Below are 26,513 nucleotides of genomic sequence, written 5' to 3'. Positions count from 1 at the left end.
CCTTGACAATAAAATTCTGACGCTAAAACAAACATGGATGAGTGGAGGTTAGGGCATTAGCAGTCACACGGATTGCGCATGCAGCCTAGTAAGCAGTCATGCTGGTGAGCGGGAAGAAGGGATAAAGCAAAGATTTACTCCAGGAACTCACACCTGGCTGCCATCAGGTGGCCTGCGCGTTCCAGCACCTGATACCCCTCTCCTGTCCCCTGATGGGTTCCAGTAGAATTCCCACCCTATTTTTTTTAAAGATTTATTTATTTATTTGAAAGGCAGAGTTACAGAGAGGCAGAGGTAGAGAGAGAGAGAGAAAGAGATAGGGAGAGAGAGAGAGAGAGAGAGAGGTCTTCCATCTGCTGGTTCACTCTCCAGATGGCTGCAATGGCCAGAGCTGAGCGAATCTGAAGCCAGGAGCCAGGAGCTTCTTCTGGGCCTCCTATGTGAGTACAGGGGCCCAGGGACTTGGGCCATCTTCTACTGCTTTCCCAGGCCACATCAGAGAGCTGGAATGGAAGAGGAGCAGCCGGGACTTGAACCCGCACCCATATGGGATGCTGGCACTTCAGGCGGTGGCTTTACCCACTATGCCACAGCGCAGCCCCCTCTACCCTATTTTTTAAAACCTATCCAAACATGTTTCTTTGTTCCCATGAATGCGAAAACCCAGTCTTCACTTAAACTTGTCCACAAAACTTACTCATTCAGAGATAGCTTTTATTCCTATTTTCCCATTTCAGGGCTCTGGTGGCAGCATCCTGAGAACTTTTTCCAGGGCTTCTGCTCTTGCTTCTGTTTGCTTCTGCTCTTGCCACTGCTTCTGGCTTTTTGAACATCAGGCAGACATTCGGCCTGGCGGTCCAGATGCCCACTGGGATGCCTGTATCCCATATCAGAGTGTCTGGGTTCAATACCCAACTCCACTCCTGACTCCATCTTTCTTCTAATTCACACTCTGGGATGCAGCAGGTGGTGGCTCAAGTGCTTGGATCCCTGCCACCCATGTGGGAGACCCAGACTGAGTTCTTAGCTCCTGGCTTCAGCCTGGCCCAGCCCCAGCCATTGCCGGCATCTGGGGAGGGAACCAGCAGACAGATTTCTGTCTATGGTGCTCTCACTCTCTTTTTCTCCCTGCCTCTCAAATACATTCATAAATTTAAATTAAAAAAAAAAATCCATCAACCCATTACCTCAAGGAGGCCACCTCTCTGCAGTTCATGGCCAAATTAACAGTTCTTCCTGAGGGCCACGGTGTGCTCCTCGTGCGCGGTTCCTGCTCCTGCAGCCCCGGCTCCCTGTCTCTGCTCAAATGGTGCCTCCTCCCATGGCCTCCTGACCCTCCTATCTCCAGTGGGCGTTCCCCTTTGTTATCTATCATTGGACCCTGTTTGAATCCTCCATGACAATTGTCTCAGTTTATAATGACATGAGGGTATTCCAAAGGGGTCATTGAAATTGGGATGTTATGATTTGTACTTTGGCACAATTCTGAAATCCAGGCATATTTTTTTTCATATTATGCATTTTTCCATGAAATTTTTTTCCCAAAGATTTATTTATTTAATTTTTTTTTGAAAGTTAGAATTACAGAGACAAGAGAGAGACCTTCCATCTACTGGTTTACTCCCTAAGTGGCTACAAGGGCCAGGGCTAAGCCAGGCTGAAGCCAGCAGCCAGGAGCTTCATCCGGGTTTCCCACATGGATGCAGGGGTCCAAGCTCTTGGGCCATCTTCCTCTGCTTTTCCCAGGCACATTAGCAGAGAGCTGGATGGGAAAAGGAGCAGCCAGGACTTGAACCGGTGCCCATATGGGATGCCTGCATTGCAGACAGTGGCTTTACCTGCTGCACCACAGCACTGGCTCCCTCTATGAAGTTTCTGAAGATCCCCATTGGTCAGAGCTGTCACCCCCACCACCCTGTGGAATCCACAAGGGGTGGGAGATAGAATCACCTCCCCCCCAACAAGGACACGACACACATGCAACCTTGGCACGTGGCTTGCAACAGTGTGTGATGCAGAATGACTGAGTTGGGCCTGCCTGGACATTGTCTAGGGCCATGTGACTAGCCTTGCGCTGGAGAACAGTCTCACTAACGAGCCTCACAGGTGAAACACCTGAGAAATACTTGCTAGGACCAGGCATCGGCCACACACCCCTGTGAGCCCTGTTTGTAGAAGGGACCTATTGGGAAAACGGTGAACCACCAGAACAGCACAGGCTGTGTAAGAGTGGCACAGAGTCTACAGGGAGAGGTCTCCCTCCATAGGACTTACTGAAAACAGTCTCGCCCAGTCAATCACATGTGTTCAGAGTGCATTGGCATGGTTGTCTGCTTAGTGGGTACATGCAAATATTAGAAATAACAATAGACAGCTCTGACATGTTCTGTAATTCACTGCTGCTTTTTCCCGGATTCTGCATTAGTGAGTTCTTTCAATATGTAAAGTAACCTCCTACAGAGGATGCAAGTGGCGTAGGAGAGGACATCACTTACTCCCACACCAAGTCCTTTCACAGTGGGAGAAGGTAGAGTCATCATTACATGTTTTTGATATTCTTTTTTTATTTTAAGGAAAGAAACCCTACTGTTCATGCATAAATATATGTAGTTTATACGATAATGTAATACAGTAGCTTTGAAAGCAAACATCAGACTGCCATGTAGACCTTCTCCCTTCAAAGCAGGAATCTAAAAACAATACTGGAAAGAAAACCCTGCCAAATAAGATACTGTGTCTTCTCATTCTGTATTGCTTGGCCTTAAGCATTTGCAGTATTACTAGAGGAAACCATTTTTTTTTTTTTTAATAAGCTAACAAGAGCCCAGATTGTAGTATAGCGGGTAAAGCCACCGCCTGCAGTGCCGGCATTCCATATGGATACCAGTTCAAGTCCTGGCTGCTCCTTTTCCGATCCAGCTCTCTGTTATGGCCTGGGAAAGCAGGAGAAGATGGCCCAAGTCCTTGGGTCCCTGCACCCATGTGAAAGACCCAGAATAAGTTCCTGTCTCCTGGTTTTGTATTGGCACAGCTCAAGCCATTGTGGCCATCTGGAGAGTGAACCAGCAGCTGGAGGACCCCTCCCCCCCCCCCCCACCTCTCCGTAACACTGCCTTTCAAATAAATAAATCTTAAAAAAAAAATAAGCTAAAATCCTTATACACAGCTAGGCAGCAATCATCTTTTCTGCTTAAGTCAAGTAATGAAACAGGGGTATGATATTCAATTTCTAACCAGTGACTATTTGCTCCTGCAAAAAGCACGCGGCACCAGCTGTCGGTCCCTACCTCACCTGCTTGCTCACCGCTTCTTTCCAGGGTGCTCAACACATTTAACTCTGCTCTCAAATTTAAAAATTCAAAAAAGAATAATAATAATTTAAAGTTAGCGCTCTGTCATGCATGGACATTTGATAGTGCTCTAAAATTTTGCTCCTAATCAAGACCAGGATGAACAACAGCAGTATTACCTAACAAAAGTCATGTTGTTCGTTGAAGAAAAAAGCGACAGGAAAACTTGATGCAGGCCATTTCTTTATGACAGTCACTCATTCATTCCTCTTGTACGTGCCACTGCTTAGGAGGCACGGGGGGCTCCCACACTGTCCCAACAGTATGGTGGTGACTGCATTCTTTGGCAATTGGAAATAAGAAGATAAGGTTTTCTCTAGATCAGAAGGGAATAGAAAGAGAACATCAGAAAGGCAAAAGAAAAGAGGGCTATCTTTATGATAGGATCTCCAAACAACTCTCAAAGCCAGAGTTATTTTCTCACTGGGGACACTGAGCACTAATCCTGCAAAAGCCACCCCCCCACTCCAGACTTTATCTGACCCTGATCACCTCCGGCTATGAACACACTACACTGGTGGTTAGGGCTCCAACTGGGAGGACTTCAGAAAGTTCCTGGAAAATGGAATTAAAAACATTAAAATTATTTTGTGCAAAAAACTTGTAAAAATCTATGCAGAGGGTTTTTTTTTGTTTGTTTTTTTTTTTTTTCCACAATACCTGTTTGTCACATATTACAAAAAACATTTTCTTTTGGGCACCAAAATAAACTGATTTTTTCTTTAAGTTCCATTTTTTCCCCCAGGAACTTTTTGAAGCAGCTTCTTACATGAAATTTGGGGAACACGGACACTCAGTCCATAAGGGGGAGCTCTGAGGTTTTTGTACAGGGTCTGTGTCTTCTGTCTCCAGGAGCCCGTCTCCCGGGCCTCCTCACAGCGACCAGAGCATTCAGGCCCCTTCACATTCAGGCCCCCTCAGTTCGCTGGGCACAGGAGAGCCCAGCCTCACCCACAGGACATTCGGGCACGGCAACTTCAATGCATGCAGTTGGAGCTGGAATGGCTACTCCAGGCTTGCCCTCCAACAAGCCTTAAAAAGCTTTTGCTGGGGGCCAGTGTTGTGGTGTAGCAGGTAAAAAAGCCACCACCTGCAGTGCCGGCATCCCACATGGGCGCCAGTTCATGTCCTGGCTGCCCCATTTCTGATCCAGCTCTCTGTACCCACATGGGAGACCCAGAAGAGGCTCCTGACTCCTGGCTTCAGATCAGCACAGCTCCAGCCATTGCGGCCAATTAGGGAGTGAACCAGCAGATGGAAGGTCTCTCTCTCTCTCTCTCTCTCTCTTTCTGCCTCTGCCACAGGCTGGTTCACTCTCCAAACAGCCACAATGGCCGGGACTGGGCCAGGCCAAAGCCGGGAGCCTGGAACCCCATCCGGTTTTCCCCCATGTGTGCAGGGGCTCAAAGACATGGGTATCTTTCGTTGCTTTCTTAGGACATTAGCAGAGAGCTGGATCAGAAGTGGAGCAACCGGGGCCGGCGCTGTGGTGCAGCAGGTTAACGCCCTGGCCTGAAGCACTGACATCCCATATGGGCGCTAGTTCAAGACCCGGTTGCTCTACTTCTGATCCAGCTCTCTGCTGTGGCCTGGGAAAGCAGTAGAAGATGGCCCAAGTCCTTGGGCCCCTGCACCCTCGTGGGAGACCCGGAAAAAACTCCTGGCTTCTAGCTTCTGGCTCCAGCCGTTACGGCCAGTTGGGGGAGTGAACCATTGGAAGGAAGACCTCTCTCTCTCTCTCTCTCTCTCTCTGTAACTCTGACTTTCAAATAAATAAATAACTCTTAAAAAAAAAAAAAAGAAAGAAGTGGAGCAGCCAAGACTCAGATCAGCATCCATATGGGATGCCGGCACCCCACAACATCGGCTCCCCTACTTGATTCTTAAGACAACTTCGAATAAACAGAGAGCAAAAACTCATCTTATTAGAAATAAGAGTACTTCCCCAAAATGTCAAGAGACTCTCCTGATTTATTTTGGGTTGGTAATATTTTTTGGAACTTAGTTAATAGTGAAAAAGCAAAATGATTGAAAATGGTGCTTTTGAAAGGAACATGTATATATGTAAGACTGAAATTCAACATAGTAGCATAGCTTGTATGTACCAAAACATGTAAGTGACCAAGAGCCATCAACAAGGTATTAACAGGAAGCCGCTCCCCATGAGCCACTCTACCCAGTCTGCACTGGAGACTGTGCTCTGGGATACCACCCACTGGTCTTTGTAGCCGGTGAACCAGAACATCACCGCTTGTATTGTTGCGGGAGCAAATGTTCTTCAACTATCATGTTGGCATGACTTCCCGAAAGTTGGATGAGACAAGTCTTTAAAAATAATCCTATTATTTGAATGCTTCTGCCATTTAGATTCCCAAATAAATGATCTTCTATAGTTCTGCTTGTGTGGTTTCCCAGGGAGAATCTCAAAAGCAATCAGGAGTCAGTTTTCGACATGCTCTCCTGGCTCCAGTCATCGGTCGCAGCGGCCAATTCACTACCTTCACCTCCATGAACTCTGCTTGGGTACACATTGTGAAATGTGCTATGCCACGTGTCTGGCCTTATTAATTTTGGAGGCTAATACCCACAAAGCAGGTAAACAACCATGAACTGGCAGACCTTCCCAAAAACCTATGTGCTCATTAGTTGGTTTGTCAGCTTTTTTCTGAGGCTTGCTGGCGACTGTCACCATCCCCTTACTGCTCACCCTCACTTGGAGGTTACATGGGGAGAAGGGCAGAAGGACAAACAAATAAGCAGGCTCAAGATCCTGGGCTAGCTTTCTTGCAGGAAAGTGGCTCAGGTTCCCGTGGACTGAAGAAACGGAGCTTTGATCCACTGGGACCCAATGCGGCTCTTTTTTTATTTTTATTTTTTTATTTTTTGACAGGCAGAGTGAATAGTGAGAGAGAGAGACAGAGAGAAAGGTCTTCCTTTGCCGTTGGTTCACCCTTCAATGGCCACCGCGGCCAGCGCGCTGCGGCCGGCGCACCGCGCTGATCCAATGGCAGGAGCCAGGTGCTTCTCCTGGTCTCCCATGGGGTGCAGGGCCCACTGCACTCCCTGGCCACAGCAGAGAGCTGGCCTGGAGGAGGGGCAACCGGGACAGAATCCGGTGCCCCCGACCGGCGCCGCAAGGCGGAGGATTAGCCTAGTGAACCGCGGCGCCGGCTCCAATGCGGCTCTTACAGTCACACCACTGGCATTCCCCACCAAGGCACACCACGCACCACATACTCCAAGTCAGACGCATCTGGACGATTGGGAATGTGTAAGACACAGGTGAGTGGAGCTGCAGAACAGACTACTGACAAGCCTTCCATTCTTTACAATAGAGCTAAAATTGGGCTTCAATATTTGTAAGGCCATTCACAGACCATCCTGATATTATGAATTTATTGGTTGATAATATAGAAAGCATATACAGGGGCCAGCGCTGTGGCACACTAGGTTAATCCTCCCATATGGGCGCCGGTTCTAGTCCCAGCTGCTCCTCTTCCAGTCCAGCTCTCTGCAGTGGCCTGGGAAGGCAGTGGAGGATGGCCCAAGTCCTTAGGCTCCTGCACCGGCATGGGAGACCAGGAGGAGGCTCCTGGCTCCTGGCTTCGGATCAGTGCAGCTCCGGCTGTTGCAGCCACTTGGGGAGTGAACCAACAGAAAGGAAGACCTTTCTCTCTTTCTCTCTCTCTCACTGTCTGTAACTCTACCTGTCAAATAAATAAATAAAATCTTAAAAAAAAGAAAGCATATACGTATTTATATAATTACCACCCATCAATCTGTGTATTAGTATTTTCACATTTCATACACTTTGACTCTTATTAGGATGCACACTGCTGAGTGACTATGCACCATAAACACCAGACTCAAGGGTATATTAGTTGAGGCATTTGGCTAAGCGGGTGGGATGTCCACACCTCAGATGGAAGTGCCTGGGTTGCAGTCCCGGCTCTGCTCCTGATTCCAGCTTCCTGCTAATATGCATCCAGGGAGGCAGCAGGTGACGGCTCAGGCAGTTGGGTCCTTTCCACCCTGTGGGAGACCTGGATTGAGTTCCTGGCTCCTGGCTTCAGCCTGGCCCAAGTTCAGTCACTACAGGCATCTGAGGAGTGAATGAGTGGATGGGTGCTCACTCTGTCCTAGTCTCTCTATGCTTATCTGTTTCGCAAATAAATAAAACACATATTCTTTTTAAAAAAAGGTATATCAGTTCTAAAAGAAACCAAACTGTCAACTAATCATCAATTAATCAAAAATTTGTATTGAATGCCTAGTACAATGTGGTTATAAAACTGTGCTAATGTAAAGTTGATGAAATGGATTATGGAGGTGAAGAACAAGTTAAATTCTAATCTCCCAGACCCCAGAAGTAAATCAACAAGCAGAAAGGAGAACCCAAACCAGCTGATTTTCAATTCTATTTGCTTCTTCAAACACTTACAAGAAATAACAAGCAACATTAAAGTTCTAGATTCTGTCATAATCCTCAGACTCAAAGAATTTGCCATCAAAACCAAATATGGCCGGCACCATGGCTCAACAGGCTAATCCTCCGCCTTGTGGCGCTGGCACACCGGGTTCTAGTCCCGGTTGGGGCGCCGGATTCTATCCCGGTTGCCCCTCTTCCGGCCAGCTCTCTGCTATGGCTTGGGAAGGCAGTGGAGGATGGCCCAAGTGCTTGGGCCCTGCACCCGCATGGGAGACCAGGAGAAGCACCTGGCTCCTGGCTTCGGATCAGCGCGATGCACCGGCCACAGCGGCCATTGGAGGGTGAACCAACGGCCAAGGAAGACCTTTCTCTCTGTCTCTCTCTCTCACTGTCCACTCTGCCTGTCAAAACAAAAACAAAAACAAACAAACAAACAAACAAACAAAAACAAAAACCAAAAACCAAAAAACAAATATGCTAGGGCTGGCATGCTGGTGCAGCAGATTAAGCCACAGCTTGCAAAACCAGCATCCTATACTAGAGTGCTGGTTCAAGTCCTGGCTTCTCCAGTTCCAATCCAGCTCTCTGCTATGGCCTGGGAAAGCAGCAGAAGATGGCCCAAGTCCTTGGGCCCCTGCACTCACGTGGGAGATCCAGAAGAAGCTCCTGGCTCCTGGCTTCAGATTGGCGCAGCTCCAGCCATTGTGGCCAACTGGGGAGTGAACCAGGGGATGGAAGATCTGTCTGTCTGTCTGTCTCTCTCTCTCACTGTCACTCTGCCTTTCAGATAAATAAATCTTGAAAATAAATAAATAGATGTCAAGAAATTACTAGAGCAAGGACAATCTTCTCCACGACAGAGATCTACACCATCCTGCCATAGGTGTAAGGCAGGATTGAGGGCATCTACTTCTGTTTCTTAAAAGGTGGATGGGGGCCGGTGCTGTGGCGCAGCGGGTTAAAGCCCCAGCCTGCAGCACCAGTGTCCCATATGGGCGCCGGTTCCAGTCCCGGCTGCTTCTCTTCTGATCCAGCTCTGGCCGTTGCGGTCATTTGGGGAGTGAACTAGTGGAATGGAAGACCTCTCTCTCGCTCTCTGGCTCTACTTCTCTCTGTAACTCCGTCTTTCAAAATAAATAAAGTAATTGTTTTTTTTTGTTTTGTTTTTTAAAAAAAGGTGGACGAAGGGTGCGCATTTGGCCTGCATCTCACATTGGTTCAAAACCTGGCTCCTTCACTTCTGATCTAGCTACCTGCTAATGGGCACTGTGGGAGGCAGCAGATGATGGCTCAAGTGTGTAGGCATTTGCCATCCACATAGGAGACCCAGACTGAGTTCCCAGCTCCCAGCTTCATGCTGGGCTAACTCTCTTTGACACAAAAATAAATAAATCAATACATAGAATTTTTAAGTGAGAAAAAGATTGGGAAAAGTTCTGGAATCGTCATGGCTAGCATTTGGGAGGGCTTCAAAGGGTTGTGCAAATAGATGATGAGTGAGCGAAAGAAAGGCAGGAAAGGTGTTAGATGTTTCCAAAGAGAGGGTCAGTGTGACAGGCACACAGGGAGTGGAGTACAGGTGTGCTGAGCCTTCTTGCCACGCCATATACTTGGCAGAGGGCATGACACTGTGAGCCAGAGCAAGCGTGCCAGAGAGAGCTTGCTTTCATAACCCAGTCACTTTCGGATAAACCGTGAATCTATCACTCCATGAATGCATGAATCCATTCACACGGGCAGAGCCCCCAGGACCCAATTACCCCCTCTCTGATCCACCCCACTTCTCCATGCCGCTGCACTGGGGGACCAAGTTTCTAACACACACAAAATTTCAGGGACACAGTCCAACAACAGCAGTCGTAAAGGATCCATGCACGTCTGTACCTGAATTTCCCAAACTTTGGTGAGTGCGATGCAGAGTAGAAACAAATCTGATGTGACAGTCCAGTCCAGACATATCTCACTGAAACACAGCGTGCACGGGATCACGCTTGGCCTCTGTCCTCCACTATTTTCTATTCTACTCCATTTCATTTTTAAAAATAAACTCACGGCACCTCGCTAATTGACTCACAGCCCACTCACGAAACCCACAGCTTGAGAACGGCTGTTCAGCACCCTCTTGCCTCCCACCCCAACCGGGGCTGATGGCAACAGAAATGTTGAGTGACAACGCAGAAGCTAAGGAGAGCACTTCAGGGTGAGTTTAAGTCCTGAGCATAATGCGATGCAAAGCAAAGCCTTGGACCAAATCATGCCCCAAGGACACATGGAAGCAGAGCGCTCCACAGTGAGTCACTCACGGCTGCCACGTGTTTCTGGGGACTGAAGCCATCTTTGCTGCCCAGTTCTCCCCCAGTTAAGGTACGGAAAAAGAGGCATGTGCACTTCACATTGGAGAATATTTTAGCTGTTAATTCTAGAGTTGCTATAGTTTCACATGGCAGGAGGACTGGGCACACAGTTGAAAGCGAGCAGCCCTGCACCTGCATACCCACTCTAATGTAATTCCTGCAGACAGAGGTAAAGCGGGGAAACTATACCCCTGAGTGGAAGTTATGCAATATGACACTGAACATCTTGCTCAGCAGAAAACAGCTTTGCTGGCAGGACTTTGGGAACTCACCCTCGAAATATATCACAGACCCCGAAAATACGCATTCATCCTTCCTCCAAGTTCATGGGAAAAATAATTTTAACTTTAAAAAATTCATTATTTAATTCAAGAGGCAGAGAGGGAAAGAGACAGAGACAGACAGAAACAGGCATCCCATCTATTGGTTCACTTCCCAAACACCTGTAGCAGCCAGGGCCGGCCCAGGCCAAAGCTAGGGAACCCGAACTCACTCTGGGCCTCCCACGGGGTGGTTGGGCCCAAGTACTTGCAGCCATCAGCTACTGCTTCTCAGGGTACACATTAGTAGGAAGTTGGAATCATGAAGAAGTTGGAGGGGCTAGGCTGTGGCGTAGCAGGTAAAGCCACTGCCTGCAGAGCCAGCATCTGATATGGGCACTGGGTCGAGTCCCAGCTGCTCCACTTCCGATTCAGCTCTCTACTATGCCCTGGGAAGGCAGTGGAAGATGGCCCAAGTGCTTGAGCTCCTGCAACTGCATGGGAGACCTGGAAGAAGCTCCTAGCTTCAGATCGGCCCAGCTCTGGCTGTTGCAGCCACTTGGGGAATGAACCAGCAGATGGAAGACCTTTCTCTCTCTCTCTCTCTGCCTTTCAAATAAATAAATATATCTTTAAAAAAGAGAGAGAGAGAGAGAGAGCAGGATTCAAACTCAGGTGCTCTGATATGGGACACAGACATCCCAGCATCTTAACAGCACCAAACACCCACACTTCATCTTCTCCTTTTTGCCTTCACATATACATTGGTTTCCTCCATTAAAAAAAAAACAACAAAAAAACCTCAGCATGAGGGAATCTGGGGTGTGATGTAACTAGTTACGGCTTGATCGCTGTCATGGTTACATCTTGATAGTTGCCATGGTTACACGACTAGGCATTTATCAAAGCTCACAGAACAGGCACTGGCAGTTAGCCTAGTAGCTGAGACGCCCAAGTCTCTTACTGGAGTAGCCAGGCCTGAGTCCCAGCTCAGCTCCCGGATCCAGCTCCCTTCCAATGCACACCCTGGGAGGCAGCAGTGATGGTTCACGGAGCTGAGTTCCTGCCACACCCACATTGCAGACCCGGATTGAATTCCTGGCTGTCAACTGCGGCTGGGCCCGAGCTGGCCATTGTGGCCATTTGGCCAGTAGTCGGGGTCTATCTCTATCTATCTGTCTCTCTCTGCCTCTTAAATACATAAATTAAAATGTTTTAAAAACATACAACATTTAATGCTAGAAAGGGTGGATTTTATAGCATTTTAAGAAAACCTTACTTCTAAAAGCATGACGTTCAGATGAAAGCCCCCCAGACACTTCTGTCAGTCCTCCCGCCCTGTGACCATCACCCCATTCCATTCCTTCCTCCCCTGCATTCTTTCTTCCTAGTGTCTTCACTGTAGCTCAGACCAAAGTCTCCCCGAATCGACCCTCAGCGCGTCTCAGCCTGTCCTCGCACCTTCCTATGACTGCTGGCAACAAAACTTCTGCAGGAAACTTTTTTTTTTAAGATTTATTTATTTATTTGAAAATCAGAGTTACACAGAGAGAGAAGGAGAGGCAGAGAGAGAGAGAGGTCTTCCATCTGCTGGTTCACTCTCCAATTGGCTGCAACGGCCGGAGCTGCACCAATCCGAAGCCTGGAGCCAGGAGCTTTCTCTGGGTCTCCCACGTGGGTGCAGGGGCCCAAGCACTTGGGCCATCTTCTACTGCTTTCCGAGGCCATAGCAGAGAGCTGAATCGGAAGTGGAGCAGCCAGGACTTGAACTGGTGCCCATGTGGGATGCCGGCACCATAGGCAGTGGTGCCTGCAGGTCACGTCACTATGCCACAGCGCTGGCCCCAGGAAACTTTTTGCTTCACTTTGGAGGGAGAGAACACCACTGCTTCACCTCTCCTTTAACTGTTCTTGGCCTTGTTCTTAGCAACCTCTGGGATTTGACTCTCCATCCCCTGTCTGAGAGGGAGGACAGTGTGATCAAGTTTCCGGTGGCCTCCAGCCATCTCCACGTGGCTCCGTCACTGCCCCCAGTCCAGCAGGTGCAGCTCCGAATCTCGCACCCTGGCCTTGGCCAGCGGGGACATCCTTGCCACGGGTCCTTCTCGCAGGCTGGAAACTGTGAAGACAGCAGCCACTCACCAGGGGATCAGTCTCCCGGATCAAGGCAGCATGCATGGAAACGCTGTGTGGACAGCACATTCCACACTCACGGCCACCCGCTGCAGTCTCACTCACTCACAGCCTCCTCTGAAATGTCTCCAGGTTTCACTTACGGGTTCTCTGTCCCCTCCCTGGCCGACAGCTCCTGGCATCCTCTGTCTTTGGCAGCCAGTTCCCCTTTCCCTGAACACATTTTCTGTCTCCCTTTGCTGCTCAGGACTCTCCAGATGCACCTGTGAGGGGCTGAATTGTGGGCCCCACCCCCAATGTGTGCTGAAAGTCTCCCAGTTCCTCCGCAGGTGACCCTACTGGGAAACAGGTCTTTACAGAGGTAAACAAAATTAAATCATTAGGCTGGGCCCCACTCCAATAGGACTGGACAGAGGGACAATGAAGACTCAGGGGGAACCCCAGTACAGCCAAGGCCACCCGAGGCCACCAGACGCTGGGAGAGTCCCACAGCGATCCCTCACGGCCCCAGGAGCCACTGGTGCTGCACTCACACTCCACGGTGCCCAAAATCAGTCCAGGCCTCTCCAACTCATGCCCATCTCCTTATTCGGCCTAAACACTCAGGCCTTCTTGCCTAGGCCTTCCGGGCAGCCCCAGGCCCCCGGCAGGTGTACCTCCATCCCAGGCCCTCCCTGAAATGTGGTTTTCTCCCCTTCCACACCCCAGCGAGCCCTCCCCCTTCTGTCTTCCACCTGGGTCTTCCACATTCCTCCCAGCTCTAGGTTGCTGCAGCTTCTTTTCCTCCATTAGCACTGCCTGTGGCTTTCTCTCTCCTCTCTGAACCACCCTTGGGTTTGCTACCCATTTTGTTAAGTGGACATGTGGTCACGTCGCGTTCACATGGGTCCCTCAGAGTTTCTCACGATGTTCTTGGACCTCGAGTTAAACGTCAGGTGGCTCATCTCTGTTGGAAACCGCTTTGCCAGGCACCTTTGGATTCTTCTCCACAAAGCATCCATTTATCCAGAGCACCCCACAATTCCTGTATTATTTTATCGCACATCAGCCAATCAAGGCTCTCTGAGAACGGGGGTGAATCCGGATTCCCCCTTTACTGATGAAATTCTCACTGGACTTCTTAGAGCCTTGGTTCCTTTTCATCTTTAAAAATATTACCTTGCAGGCCGGCGCCGCGGCTCACTAGGCTAATCCTCCGCCTTGCGGCGCCGGCACACCGGGTTCTAGTCCCGGTCGGGGCACCGATCCTGTCCCGGTTGCCCCTCTTCCAGTCCAGCTCTCTGCTGTGGCCAGGGAGTGCAGTGGAGGATGGCCCAAGTCCTTGGGCCCTGCACCCCATGGGAGACCAGGAGAAGCACCTGGCTTCTGCCATTGGATCGGCGCGGTGCGCCGGCCGCAGCGCGCCTACCGCGGCGGCCATTGGAGGGTGAACCAACGGCAAAAGGAGGACCTTTCTCTCTGTCTCCCTCTCACTGTCCACTCTGCCTGTCAAAAAAAAAAAAAAAATATTACCTTGCAGCCCAGATGGAGTTCCAGGCTCCTGGCTTCCATCTGGTCCAGCCCTGGCCTTTGGGATGGAAGATTTCTCTCTCTCTCTCTCTCTCTCTCTCTCTGTGTGTGTCTCCTTCTCTCTCTGTAATGCTGCCTTTCAATCAAATAAAGTAAATAATTAAAAAATATATAGTGCTTTGGGACCGGAGCCATGGTACAGTAGGTTAATCTTTTGCCTGTGGCGCCGGCATCCCACGTAGGCGCCGGTTCTAGTCTTGGATGCTCCTCTTGGAATCCAGCTTTCTGCTATGGCCTGGGAAAGCAGAAGAAGATGGTCCAAGTGCTTGGGTCACTGTACTCACATGGGAGACCCAGAGAAAGCTCCTGGCTCCTGGCTTCAGATTGGCACAGCTCCGGCCATTGTGGCCATTTGGGGAGTGAACCAGCGGATGGAAGACCTCTCTCTCTCTCTCTCTGCCTCTCTCTGTAACTCTGTCTTTCAAATAAATAAATAAAATCATATATGTATGTGTGTGTGTGTATATATATATATATATATATATATATATATAGTGCCTCTCAGAGTCACTGTAAAGATAAGATGGAATGATTTAGGTGAAACTAATTTTCAAAAGCTAAAGCTTTTCTCAAATGTGAGATTAAATCATTATAAGTCTCTTAGTGCCAAGCGAGCTCAGCGAGTCAGCTGCTGTGTTGATGAAATGATGGGCCTGAACCGAGTGACAGGTTGTTCTGGATTCGCGCCATGGGGCCCCATAAATTTCTAATGGTAGGAGGGATGGATGGAGCTGCAGAGCACAGGGGCCCACAGGGTTGGCTTCATGAACAAAAGGTCCAGAGCAGACTGCCACCTCAATCTGCTTCTAGGCACGCGGGATTCCAGGCTCTCGGCAGTAACTGACAGTTCCCAAACATAACCAGCTTGTGTGCAATAAATCCATTATACCTAAGTGAGAGCTTAATGTTTGGAGGGTCTACCTGATGTCAGACTGAAAGCTTACCACGCTAAATGTACCTACAATACAAAAAAAAAAAAAAAAAACGAATCCGGCTCAGAATCTCAATATGATTCATCCTACGAGCATATCAAACCAAGGAGGAGGGGCGGGCATTTAGTCTAGTGGTTAAGACTTGGATTAAGACACTCACCTCCAGAGCCAGCCCTGTGGTGTAACGGGTAAAGCCACTGGCTGCAGGGCCAGCATCCCATATGTCCCTGCTGGTTCACTCCCCAGATGGCCACAATAGCTGGAGTTGTGCCGATCCAAAGCCAGGAGCCAGGAACTTCTTCCAGGTCTCCCACACAGGTGCAGGGGCCCAAGGACTTGGGCCATCTTCTACTGCTTTCCCAGGCCATAGCAGAGAGCTGGATCAGAAGAGGAGCAGCCGGGACTCGAACTGGCAGCCATATGGGATGCTGGCTCTGCAGGCAGTGGCTTTACCTGCTACACCACAGTGCTGGCCCCGTTTCTATTTTCAAGGAGTTTCATTAACTTACTTTTTGAAACTTCACCTTTGGTATCTGTTCAACAAACTGTACACCTTGGCCAACAGAAGACTCTGGCCAGTGAATCATGAAGGGATCATTCTTAAGCTGTGGGCACCAAACATAGCACACGCATAAAGACTCTAAGCACTGTAGTGGCCATCACGTGTGAAAGTCCCTGAAAGCCAGACCCTGAGTTTCCAGGGACTGGAAAAAAATAGACGAGCACACAGGCAGGCAGTCTGGGCTGCTTCTCCACCTGCAAGGACAAAGACAGCCTCTCCCTCTGCTCGGCTGGGAGCTCCTGCTGCCCTTGAACCTCATGGATGGAGAGCAGCTGATGGCTGACCCAGAAGACTGCAGACCCCACCATTCCCAGGAAGCCCAGGCGGCACTTGGGCAAATGCGTTTCTCCAAGGAACCCGATGGAGAGGAAACGGCTCCGGAAAACACGCATGGAGGAAAAGAAATTAGTTCTACCATTTATTTCTATCAGATTTCGCTTTGGCCTGGTGCCTCTCGTGTGGAATAAGCCCCAAACATGCCGAGAAGATTTTGTACTGAATTACAAATGAAAACCGGCTCCCCTGCAGATGGAATTCTGAATCTCATAACCCCACAAATTCTGTCCTCCTCCTATGGGAAACTGCTTTCACTCAAGCACATTCTTAGCTAACGATTTTCCCTCCTTGATGTCTAAAGGTTTTTTAGAAAGCAATATGAATATGTAACGGACGCCTATTACAATTTGAAACCTTTGTTTAAGCAAAAACTGTTTACAAGTAAAATCCTTTTAGAGGAAATCCCTGAGAAATCCAATAGTTTTTTGTTTTGTGTCTTTTAATGAAGTTGTATTAATGATGACTAAAACCTGCTTCCTGTGCCAGATCTGGAGCCAAAGCAGACATCAGAGTTAATGTCAGAAGAAAAAACAGCCTGCACAGGCGCACCCCCCCTCCCCTGGGGAGCTCCCAGATCATTTCCTGAAGCTGCTTTCCTGGCTGCTGGGGCAGCCCTGAGTGGGGTTTTGCCTTCAGGCACCAATTACTCAGCTGGCTTGAGCCATCTGCAGGGGAGGAGGAGGTGAGGGTGACGGAAGGCAAGGACATTTAAGGGGTGAGTGCCACTTGATGGTAGCAAATAGGGACAAACAACAAGTGTATGGTTCATGCCGTAAGCACGTGGTACCCGGTCACTTCACTATACACTGCCTGTGTGATGGTACCAAGACCGGGTGCACAGCAGAGAATCTATCCTTGAAGGCTCACTCGCACAGAGTGTGCCCCACCACAGATGGACAAAGCCCTGTTCCTACAATGTGCAAACAGCGCTGTGGGTAACGGGGCACAAGTCTGCAGCTCACGCTCAGCCACTGGTGCCACGTGTGGCTGGTGGCCGACTCCACTAGTGGCTAAGATTCACAGGAGGAAGACAGCCAGTTCTGACGCTAACCGCCGGGACGGCTTCTCCGAAATTGTACGGACTGAAGCGTGAGCATTCTGTCAGCAGTACTTTCTCCTCTCTGGAGTTGGTTTTTGTGCTTAAACTTTAAGGCATTTAAAGCTACTCAGGTCTGCTCATCTGGGGCACACAGAGGCTGAGGACCTGTTCTGGAAGCCTCACAGGTACCACGTACTACGTATGGCTAGGATGTGAGTGCTGAAGAAATGGGAGTGCTGAGTAGGATTCAAACTTGGAAGGAGAAGGGAGAGAGTCAGGCAGAGGTCTTGGGTTGATATGGGTGTCACGGTTAATACACACAATGCTGACCCTGTGCCCTTCAGCCCATTTGAGTACACTTTTTTTTTTTTTAAGATTTTATTTATTTGAGAGGTAGAGTTACAGACAGTGAGAGGGAGACACAGAGAGAAAAGAGAGAAAGGTCTTCCTTCCATTGGTTCACTCCCCAGATGGCCACAATGGCCAGAGCTACACCGATCCGAAGCCAGGAGCCAGGTGCTTCTTCATGGTCTCCCACGTGGGTGCAGGGGCCCAAGCACTTAGGCTATCCCTCCCGGGCCACAGCAGAGAGCTGGATTGGAAGTGGAGCAGCTGGGACTAGAACTGGCGCCCACATGGGATGCTGGCACTGCAGGCGGAGGATTAACACACTGCGCCAGGTACCAGTCCCAGAGTACACTTTTTTTTAATAAGCAAAAAGAAGTAGCTAACAAGGAGAGAGCTGAGGTCAGCGGCCTGCCCCTGTGACTCTGCCTACTCTGCGTAAACCTCCTTCTTTTTGTACAGTGGAAAACCACTATTTCTAAAAAACCATCACTCAGATTCTGTGCCAGCCAAAAATACCCAATGTGACTGCTAACAGCAGCCTTACGATGCCCTACAGCTAATTATAATAGCACTACAATAAAATTATCATGGCTGACACTTCTACTCCCATGATGTCCCGATAAAATTTCCCAAAAAAGTGAGAAAATGTGTGCACTCAAATCCCACCTCAAACGCCACCTCCTATAATATAAAATTAAACCCTGTTCCAAACACAACCCCTATGAATATTCAGTTCCCCCAGATCATATAAAGAGGTCTACGGCCATACCACCCTGAACACACCCGATCTCGTCTGATCATATAAAGGGATAACAATACCTCTCACTGGGTATAGTTCACTCTCACACATGCCTGCACTCCCTCTTGAGTGTGTACATCTTTTAAAAAGACTTATTTATTTATTTATTTGAAAGCCAGAGTTACATACAGGGGTGGTGGTGGGGTGGTGGAGAGAGACAGAGAAGGGTAGGATAGTGCTTCCATCAGTTGGCTCACTCCCCATCTGACCACAATGGCCAGGGTTGAGCCAGGCCGAAGTCAGCCTGGAACTCCAATCAGGTCTCTCATGTGAGTGGCCAGGGGCCCAAGCACTTGAGCCATCTTCGACTGCTTTCTCAGGTACATTCCAGGGAGCTAATGGAAGCGGAGCTGGCAGGACTTGACCACCGCTCATGTGGGATGCCAGCGTTTCAGACAGCAGCTTAACCTGTACTTTTGCTTTGATAACTATAAAGCTTACTCCTCTGTTAACCTTAACCTATGTCTTTTTTTTTTTTTTTTTGACAGGCAGAGTGGACAGTGAGAGAGAGACAGAGAGAAAGGTCTTCCTTTTGCCGTTGGTTCACCCTCCAATGGCCGCCGCGGTAGCACGCTGCGGCCGGCGCACCGCGCTGATCCGATAGCAGGAGCCAGGTGCTTCTCCTGGTCTCCCATGGGGTGCAGGGCCCAAGGACTTGGGCCATCCTCCACTGCACTCCCTGGCCACAGCAGAGAGCTGGCCTGGAAGAGGGGCAACCGGGACAGGATCGGTGCCCTGACCGGGACTAGAACCCGGTGTGCCGGCGCCGAAAGGCGGAGGATTAGCCTAGTGAGCCGCGGCGCCGGCCAACCTATGTCTTTTTTGCATTGGAGACAACAACCTGGACCCAACCATCTAACACTTTCACCCACTTTCAGTAGGTGACTTCTTACTGGCCATGCTAAGTAAGGAGTACCCAAAAGACATATATCACATAAAGGGTTTGCTTTTATAATCTGTCTCTAACAGAGTAGTTACTTTGCGTTCCATAAGCAGGATCCAATGTACTGCATGAGTGAAAGAAGCCTTGGACATATGCTGAATGCAAAGGAGAGCCAATTGTCCCAAATTTGCAAGATCATGCACACACCAATACCAGATCACCACATACTGAGATGGCTTTGCTGTTGTAATGCACCCTCAGTCCTGAGGGAGGCAGCACACCTGCCCTAAGCTTCCTGTCCCTGGAGCACCCTTCCTCTTCCCCCACTGATGCTTCCAGTTCACTATCCTAATTCCCAGCGGAATTGTCACTGAGGCAGACTGCATACTAAAAAGATAGACCTGCACCCTCCATTGTGTCCCATGGTCAAGGGCATAGAGGCAGGCTAACAAGATGCAAATTCCATTCAATGTGGTTAATGCCTTTTTTATCTCTAAGCAAAGGCCCAGAAAACTCATGCTCTTCATTGGTTTTATAACATAGCCCCGCAGCCATTGTTGGATGGGCAACACTAATTTAAATAAATTGCATGTAGTCAGCGCAAGAGACCAGCACATCTTTGTTTAGTCTGAGTGGCTCTTTTCATGATTAAAGAGATCTGATCTCATCCTCTTAAGTAATGCAAAACTCCAGGGTATCTATCATTTACCCCCAGCGAGGCTCCCTTGGTTGGTCATTTGGTGCTGCCCATGACCTCTGTTGAACTGCACAGTGCTGGGGAAGCAGGACCACTATAGGAATAGAACCATGAGCTGAGCAGAAGGTTTGCAGGCAGGTAGCAAATGCCACCTCGCTCAGGTCAAGTTGAAAGAGCCAGGAACACACCTTTCAGTGTTATGTCGCTGGACAAAAGGATCCTGCCACAGCCCTAGGCCTGAATTCCCAGCCGAGGGAAGACTTTGAGGAACTGGTGAGCAGGTGGGAGAAGGATGCTCAACACATCCGAAGGCGCCCCCAAGGCCGGAAAACTCCTTCAAGGCTTAGGCTCCCCATTTGAAGCCACGTTCCTTTCCAGGTCATATAGCAGCGGCCTCAAAACAGAATCTTGGCCCAATAAATCCGTGTCAGCTGGCAGACTGGGGTATGCACTGGACAGTGTCTTCCCTTCCTTCTGCCTGACTGGGTGGAACAATCTAATGCAAAACTTGTTCTCCTTTTTCACATTTTTGGTCTTCTTATTAGATCTGCCTTTTCAGGGGGTCTTCACCTCACAGATTTGCCATTTTATTCGCTTCCTAGTCCTCGAAGCCATCCTCCCTTAAGCCTTGAGTGCTAGCCCTGATCCTAATGGGCTGATAAGCAGGTCAGCAAGGCCTTAGGCCTCTCGGGATATTTAAGTTTAAATCAATGAATGTCTACAGTTAAGCCAGAAAAAGGCATAGACGTTCAAACCACAGACGTTCTGAACCCGGAAAAACATCTACACGGCGGAGATGCTGACTTAAAAGGTTAATCACCTCCCAGAACTCCGCTGTCCCCAGTGTACTTCTATAAATCTCTCTGGTTCCAAAAGGCAGCATGATGTGGGTTGATTCACCAGCGAAACCTGCCCCCACAGCAACTATTTCAGCACGTCTAATAGCTGTCAGAAGGTAACAAAGATGTTGGCAGAATCTTTGTTTGACTCAAGGACACATTCTAACCCTCCAAAACAGGCAGAAATGAATTTCATTGAGGCACACGGTTGTGACATAAAAACAAGAATGCACTGAAAATTGTAGGGAGAGGCTTTCTCTGATCCAAGGTTCAGAGGAGATTCAAAAGCAGGACACACAAAAATAATAATTTCACATAGGAAGGAACAATTATTAGTAACATAAAATATATGCCAACAAAAGTTCTGTTTCTGAGATGGCATTTCCACCAAACCCTCTAAAATCACATAAAAGCTGGCTGGCCAATCAACAGAAGCTCAGTGTCACTAGACTCACTCTCCTGATTTTTCTACTTCTTTATCTTCTAGACTATACTTGCTAATTCTTTAAATTCTTTTTTTTAAAGATTTATTTTATTTATTTGAAAGACACAGTTACAGAGAAAGAGAGAGAGAGAGAGAGAGAGAGAGGTCTTCTATCCACTAGTTTAGTCCCCAAATGGCCGCAACAGCTGGAGCTGAGCAGTTCTGAAGCCAGGAGCCAGGAGCTTCTTCCAGGTCTCCACATGGGTGCAGGGGCCCAAGGACTTGGGCTGGCCTCTGCTGCTTTCTCAGGCCATTAGCAAGGAACTGGATCGGAAATGGAGCAGCCAGGACACGAACCGGTTCTCATATGGGATGTTGGTGCTGCAGGCCAGGGCTGCACCACAGCGCTGGCCCCACCAATTCTTTAAATTCTAAGCCTAAACACTACCCATATCAAGGGACCTACCATTTTATCCAGGGATGACAACATGTTAACCTCATAGATGACATGCAGGGACCTTTTCAGACTTGCCAACTCAGTCTGAGGCCCAGTACAGAAGAACATAAGAAATACAGTTGTCTATAGAATGCCCTCAAATCGCTCACATAAACTAATGTAGCGTTTGCACAGAACCCACGCACACCTGCCCACCTACTCTAACTGGTCTCTGCATTACTACAATACCTAAGAGAATGTGACTGCTACCCAAGTAATTGTTTCACTGTATTGTTTAGGGGATGATGACAAGGGAAAAAAATCTGTGCCAATTCATCAACCTTTGCAGGCCTACCTAGGTGGTACACGTTAGCAACAATGTAACAATTCTCACCCAGTTGATTAAATTTTATGATGTGAATCCTGAGATATGGAGGGGTTATTGGTGATGCGGAAGTATTAGGAAAATTCAGCCTTCGCCTCAAGCATTTTAAGACAACACTCTCAGAGAGGTCTCTCAAACAAACGCCTGGAATGTATTTTTTAAGGAAAACTACTGTTCCTGTCTTTATCATTAGCAACAATATAAAAGCATATGCCCAGCCCCTGCCAGCACAGACTGTCAGTGCCTGTGCAGATCAAGCTAAAATTGCCTTTGAGAATTCCTAAGCCCAGGGAGATCTTGGCGTACACCAAGCAGTATCATTTTTAATGGAGTGGTGAGAAGAGAAAGTCCTATTAACGTCAGCTCCCCGGGGATTTCAAGGTACCACTTTCACAGGTTTCTTTGGGCTTTGCTATGTTACCTGGCTGGGTCATCTCCATTCACTCCGCCAGCTGCTCACCACATAGCACTCCCAGAGATGGTAAATTACTGCTGCTGGGAGATGGCCAGCAAAGATCCACAAAGTAACCATCCAGAGTCATCAGTGGACAGAAACTCCAAGGACAGAATGCAACCCAACGGCAGACCAAAGAGAAGGTCAAAGCATAAGAGGCTAATTCTCAGAGAGACTCTCTAGCCCGTTTATATTTAGTGTCTTAGAAGAAGTTTCTTCCAGTTCTGCTCCAACACGAGGCAGAAACGACAAACTGACCAAACAACCAGGAACCCACTGAAGTCAGCTTTTTTTAAAACGATAATGCAAGAAACAGAATTCCAGATGTAAGTGGCACATTTATTTTTGACAGCTACAATGGAGTTCCCAATGAGCGACTTAATAGATTTTTCCAGAAACATAAAGGCAGGGACTGGAAAAAATGCTCTCAGAGAACACTGATAGGGGACACTGATAAGTAAGCCAACCTTGACAATGAAAGGTTTATTAGAATAAATCCTAGATTCCAGGATCCAAAACAGAATCACAGTAGGTAGTTAAATGAGATTCTACAGCAAAGGGAGGCTAAGAGGGAGAGGTGGTGTTAACCCTTGGGTACCCAGCCCAGATGACTGTACTAGTGCAGATGGCCCTGCCTACCCCAACCACATGCATATTTGCCCTAAGGGAGGAGGGAGGTGGGGTTTTGCAACTGATTCTTAATCATTATATGAACCTGTGTTTGAAGGGGAAGGAAATACAGTGTGAGTCATAAAGAATCCATCAGACGGCTTTGCAGTTAGGTTAAGGTTGTGGCGATCAAAGCATTCTGAATCACTCCTGCTCTTTGCGTCTCGAAGCCAAAGGCCAAGGGTAAAATCAAGTGGAAATCTGAGACTAGAGGTCAAGTAGGGCAGGGAGGGAGTGACCCAAGCACAATGCCTCCTCCTCCTCCTCCCGCCACTGCAGGCGAAAGGAACCCGGAAACACAAGTCCTGCACCTAGCTCAGCCACATTCTGCGCACTCCACCTTCAGAACAAAAACAGGCTGGAAACTACCGTGAAAAAAAAAAAAAGACGTGGGTGCAACCGAAGCACAGCAGCCCCCCCCCCCCGCCTCCACCCCCCACCCCCCCTGGCCGGATCTCATCACTCCACTGGGGCCGGATCTCATCACCTCAGTGTGGACCTCTGAGCGCTCTCACAGTAACTACTGAAAAGCATGTCAATCGCAAGCTGTCTCCATTCCGCAGATTATAGCAGGTGGCTCCCGCGGGGCAGGAGCAAGGTGTAGACGAAGGAAACCCGTTTATCTATGGGGTGGGATTGCCGGTGGCGCCGAATCCGGCTCTGACAGGCAGTAGGGAGGCAAGCCTCCATCGCCAGCCCCAGTTTGTCAGCAGCGTGCAGCTTTCGACAGGGGGCGAATGTTTCCAGAATAAATACACCCATCGCACGGAGCCCCGCCACCCCTTCAACACCAACACCTCCTCCTCCATCGTTCGCGCCTGGGCAGTGGGCAGGAGTGGGGACCACCAGGAAAGAAATCTACTGAACAGTCCCGGGAAAGCCACCACAACTTTTTCTGAAAAGAGCTCGTCTTTCCCACACCATTCCTGCCGCCGCTGCTCTTTAAGATCGCCCGGCATCTCTTCTCCAGGGCGCAACGTGACCTGGAAGGCGGGCAGGTCCAGGCCCGCCAGGGCGCGCGGGGCCCGGGAGCGGCGCCAAGGCTCGGCCCCTCCGCAGCGCCCGCAGCCTGCGCGGCCGCCCGGCTCCAACCCCGCAGCCAGGGTCTGCAAATGGCTCCCGCACGCCTCGGGCCGCCCAGCCCTGGCCGGGAGGCGAGGCCGGGGCAGGACTTACTGCGAGACGGTGCCAGGCTCCGCGGGGATGCGCGCTCCGCAGGGGGCGTCGGGGCGCCCCTGCCCGGCAGCCGCCGCTCGCACGCTCGCTCGCTCGCGACCTCAGGCGGCGGCCGACGAGCCCGGCGCCAGCTCCTCGCTGCTCCGCCCGCGCGGGTCCGGAGGGGGAGCCGCTCTAGGGCCTGGCGCTTTGTGCGCGGTTGGCCCGAGCGGCGCACGCAGGCCCGAGGACGAGCGGCTGCCTTTTGGCTGGATCCCGCGGGGCCGCCGCTCGGCGTCCTCGGTTCCAAGTGGCTGTCAGCCTGGTCGCGCCCATGGCGTGCTCGGTCCCAGAGCGGGGAGACATCTGTTTTCCATAAGCCCCGAAGGCAGAGGCAGATCCGGATTACGGGCTGCCCAGCTCCCAGGCACTCCCAGCGCCCAGCAGGCCCGCTAATCCCCCGGAGAAGCGCGGGACGCACGACGCGAGGACTGCCGGCCCCCGGCCAGCCTCCGGGGCGCGCCAATCGCGGGAATCTGGGGGCCCAGCGGGGCCCGCCCTTCCTCCCCCCCCCAAAGCCTTATCAGAACCCGGCACACTCCCGAGACTGAGCGAGGGGGACACCTCCGCGTTTAAGTGAATTCTAGTAAATGGGTCAACGCTTTATACATCAGCACCGAAAATAATGGCACATCGCTGTCTCTAGTTTTTTTCACCCTGTAAATAGCTTGGAGTACAGGGTCTCCGCCTCCCGCCCCTCTTTCCACACTTGATGAGCGCTCCTGTAGCAGCCGGAGGTTTCTCTTCTCTTTACTGCCTGGAAGAGGAAGGTTTGTCGTGGAGACTGCAATTCCAGACACTGTAAAATCCCTAAGATAAGGACGTATGCCCAGACGCTTATCGGAAACAGAGAAGCAGCTTGTAAATCATGCTGAAAACCAAGAAAGGCCTCCCAAAGGAGGCTGCGTTTGAGTTTTTAAATTTTCTTTCTATTTGAAAGAGAGAGAGAGAGAGAGAATCCACTGGTTCACTCCCCAGAGTCCCAAAACAGCTGGGGCTGGGCCAGGCAGAAGCTAACAGCCACATTCAATCTAGGTCTTCCACATAGGTAGCAGGGGTCCAAGTGTTTCAGCCAAGACCTGCTGCCTCCCAGGTACTGTTAGCAGGGAGCTGGATCAGAAGTGGAGCAGCGGGACCTGGAACCAGCAGCCATATGGGATGCTGGTGTTGCAGGCCATGGCTTAACCTCCTGTGCCACAGCACACCCTCTCCCCCAAAGTAGCATCTTAAACCACTATGCCAAATGCCACTCCTGAATTCTGTTTTTGAGAGACAAAGAGACAGCACCTATCTGCTGGTTCCTTCTCCAAATGTCCGCAGCAGCTAGGGCTGGGCCAGGCTGAAGCCAGGAGCCAGGAACTCAATCCTGGTCCCCCACATGGGTGGCAGTAATCCAACTAAATTGTCACTGCTGCCTCCCAGGGTGCACATTAGCAGGCGTCTGGAGTCAGGAGCAGAGCGAGGCATCAAACCCAGGGACTCTGATATGGATGCTGGTGTTTCAATCACAAGGCCAGACACCTGCCCTGTGATTGAGATTTTTCAAGACTGAGCAGAGAGGTGGGGGTGGGGAGAGCTAACTTTGCCCCTGTGTGTGGGAAGCAGGAGCAAATGTAAGCGGTGCTTGGGTCGGGTTACCCCGAGCAGAAGGAGTTACGTCACCTTCGTCCGAAGCCATGAGGGTCCTCAGAGGTCTGAAGTGGGCAAGTGGCTGGATGAGGTTTGTGTGTAAGGCAGGTGACTGCGGGAGGCATGTGGAAAGAGGCTAACCTGGGGAGGGAGCAGAGGGCTGTATGGGAAGGGAGGAGGGGACTCTAAGGACAGGGAGAGGGAGAGCCTTTGGGATTTGACGCCTGGTGCCAGGGAGCTGGGGGGAGTTCAGGCAATCCTCCAGGATTCTGCCTTGGGCAGCAGGGTGGGTAGGTGGAGCTGCAGCTCTCTGAGAGAACAAGGGAAGAGAAGCTGCAGGTGTGACCGCGAGAAGGGAGAAGTTGAGTTTAGACATCTGAGTGGGAGGCTTCATGGGCTATAGAAACGTAATGAATACAGACAAGGCAGTCACGTGCCCTGGCAGGGCGATATGGATTTGGCACTTGTCTGATTATAAGTAGAAGAGGAAAGACTGAGAAGAGGAAAATTCGCCGAGTTAGTTTGCCAGGGCTGCCATAGCAACGTGGGCACCCCCCCAACTGCATGGCTGGCACTACGGGAATGTGCAGCCGGCCAGTTCTGCAGGCTGTGAGTCCTAGACCAGAGGTCTGGCTCTCAGGGAAGATCTCTTCCCCTGCAGCAGTCCCAGATCTCTAACAGACTCACTGCAATGTAACTGTAACCTGTGCATGGTGCTCTCCCAGTGGTCCCTGTGTCCAGGTCCCCCTTTCAGGAAGACACCCGCCACAT

At 50.0% G+C, this 26,513-nt stretch overlaps 1 protein-coding gene across 2 annotated transcripts in view; it reads right to left on the bottom strand.

Moving 5' to 3' along the window:
• Window positions 1-24,136, bottom strand: part of TRIM2 (tripartite motif containing 2) — a 112,091-nt gene extending 87,955 nt beyond the window's left edge. Inside the window, exon 1 of one of the 2 annotated variants that reach the window (XM_062199461.1) lies at window positions 24,075-24,136. The gene's annotated coding sequence lies outside the window, so the exon portion shown is untranslated. The remainder of the gene's footprint in view (window positions 1-24,074) is intronic. The other variant, XM_062199460.1, reaches the window with a different exon arrangement.
• Window positions 24,137-26,513: the final 2,377 nt, after the last annotated feature.

Source organism: Lepus europaeus, chromosome 8 (assembly GCF_033115175.1).
Source record: "Lepus europaeus isolate LE1 chromosome 8, mLepTim1.pri, whole genome shotgun sequence".
Taxonomy (NCBI): domain Eukaryota; kingdom Metazoa; phylum Chordata; class Mammalia; order Lagomorpha; family Leporidae; genus Lepus; species Lepus europaeus.
The sequence above is the reverse complement of the archived record's forward strand: the minus strand, read 5'-3'. Positions and strand labels throughout refer to the sequence as shown.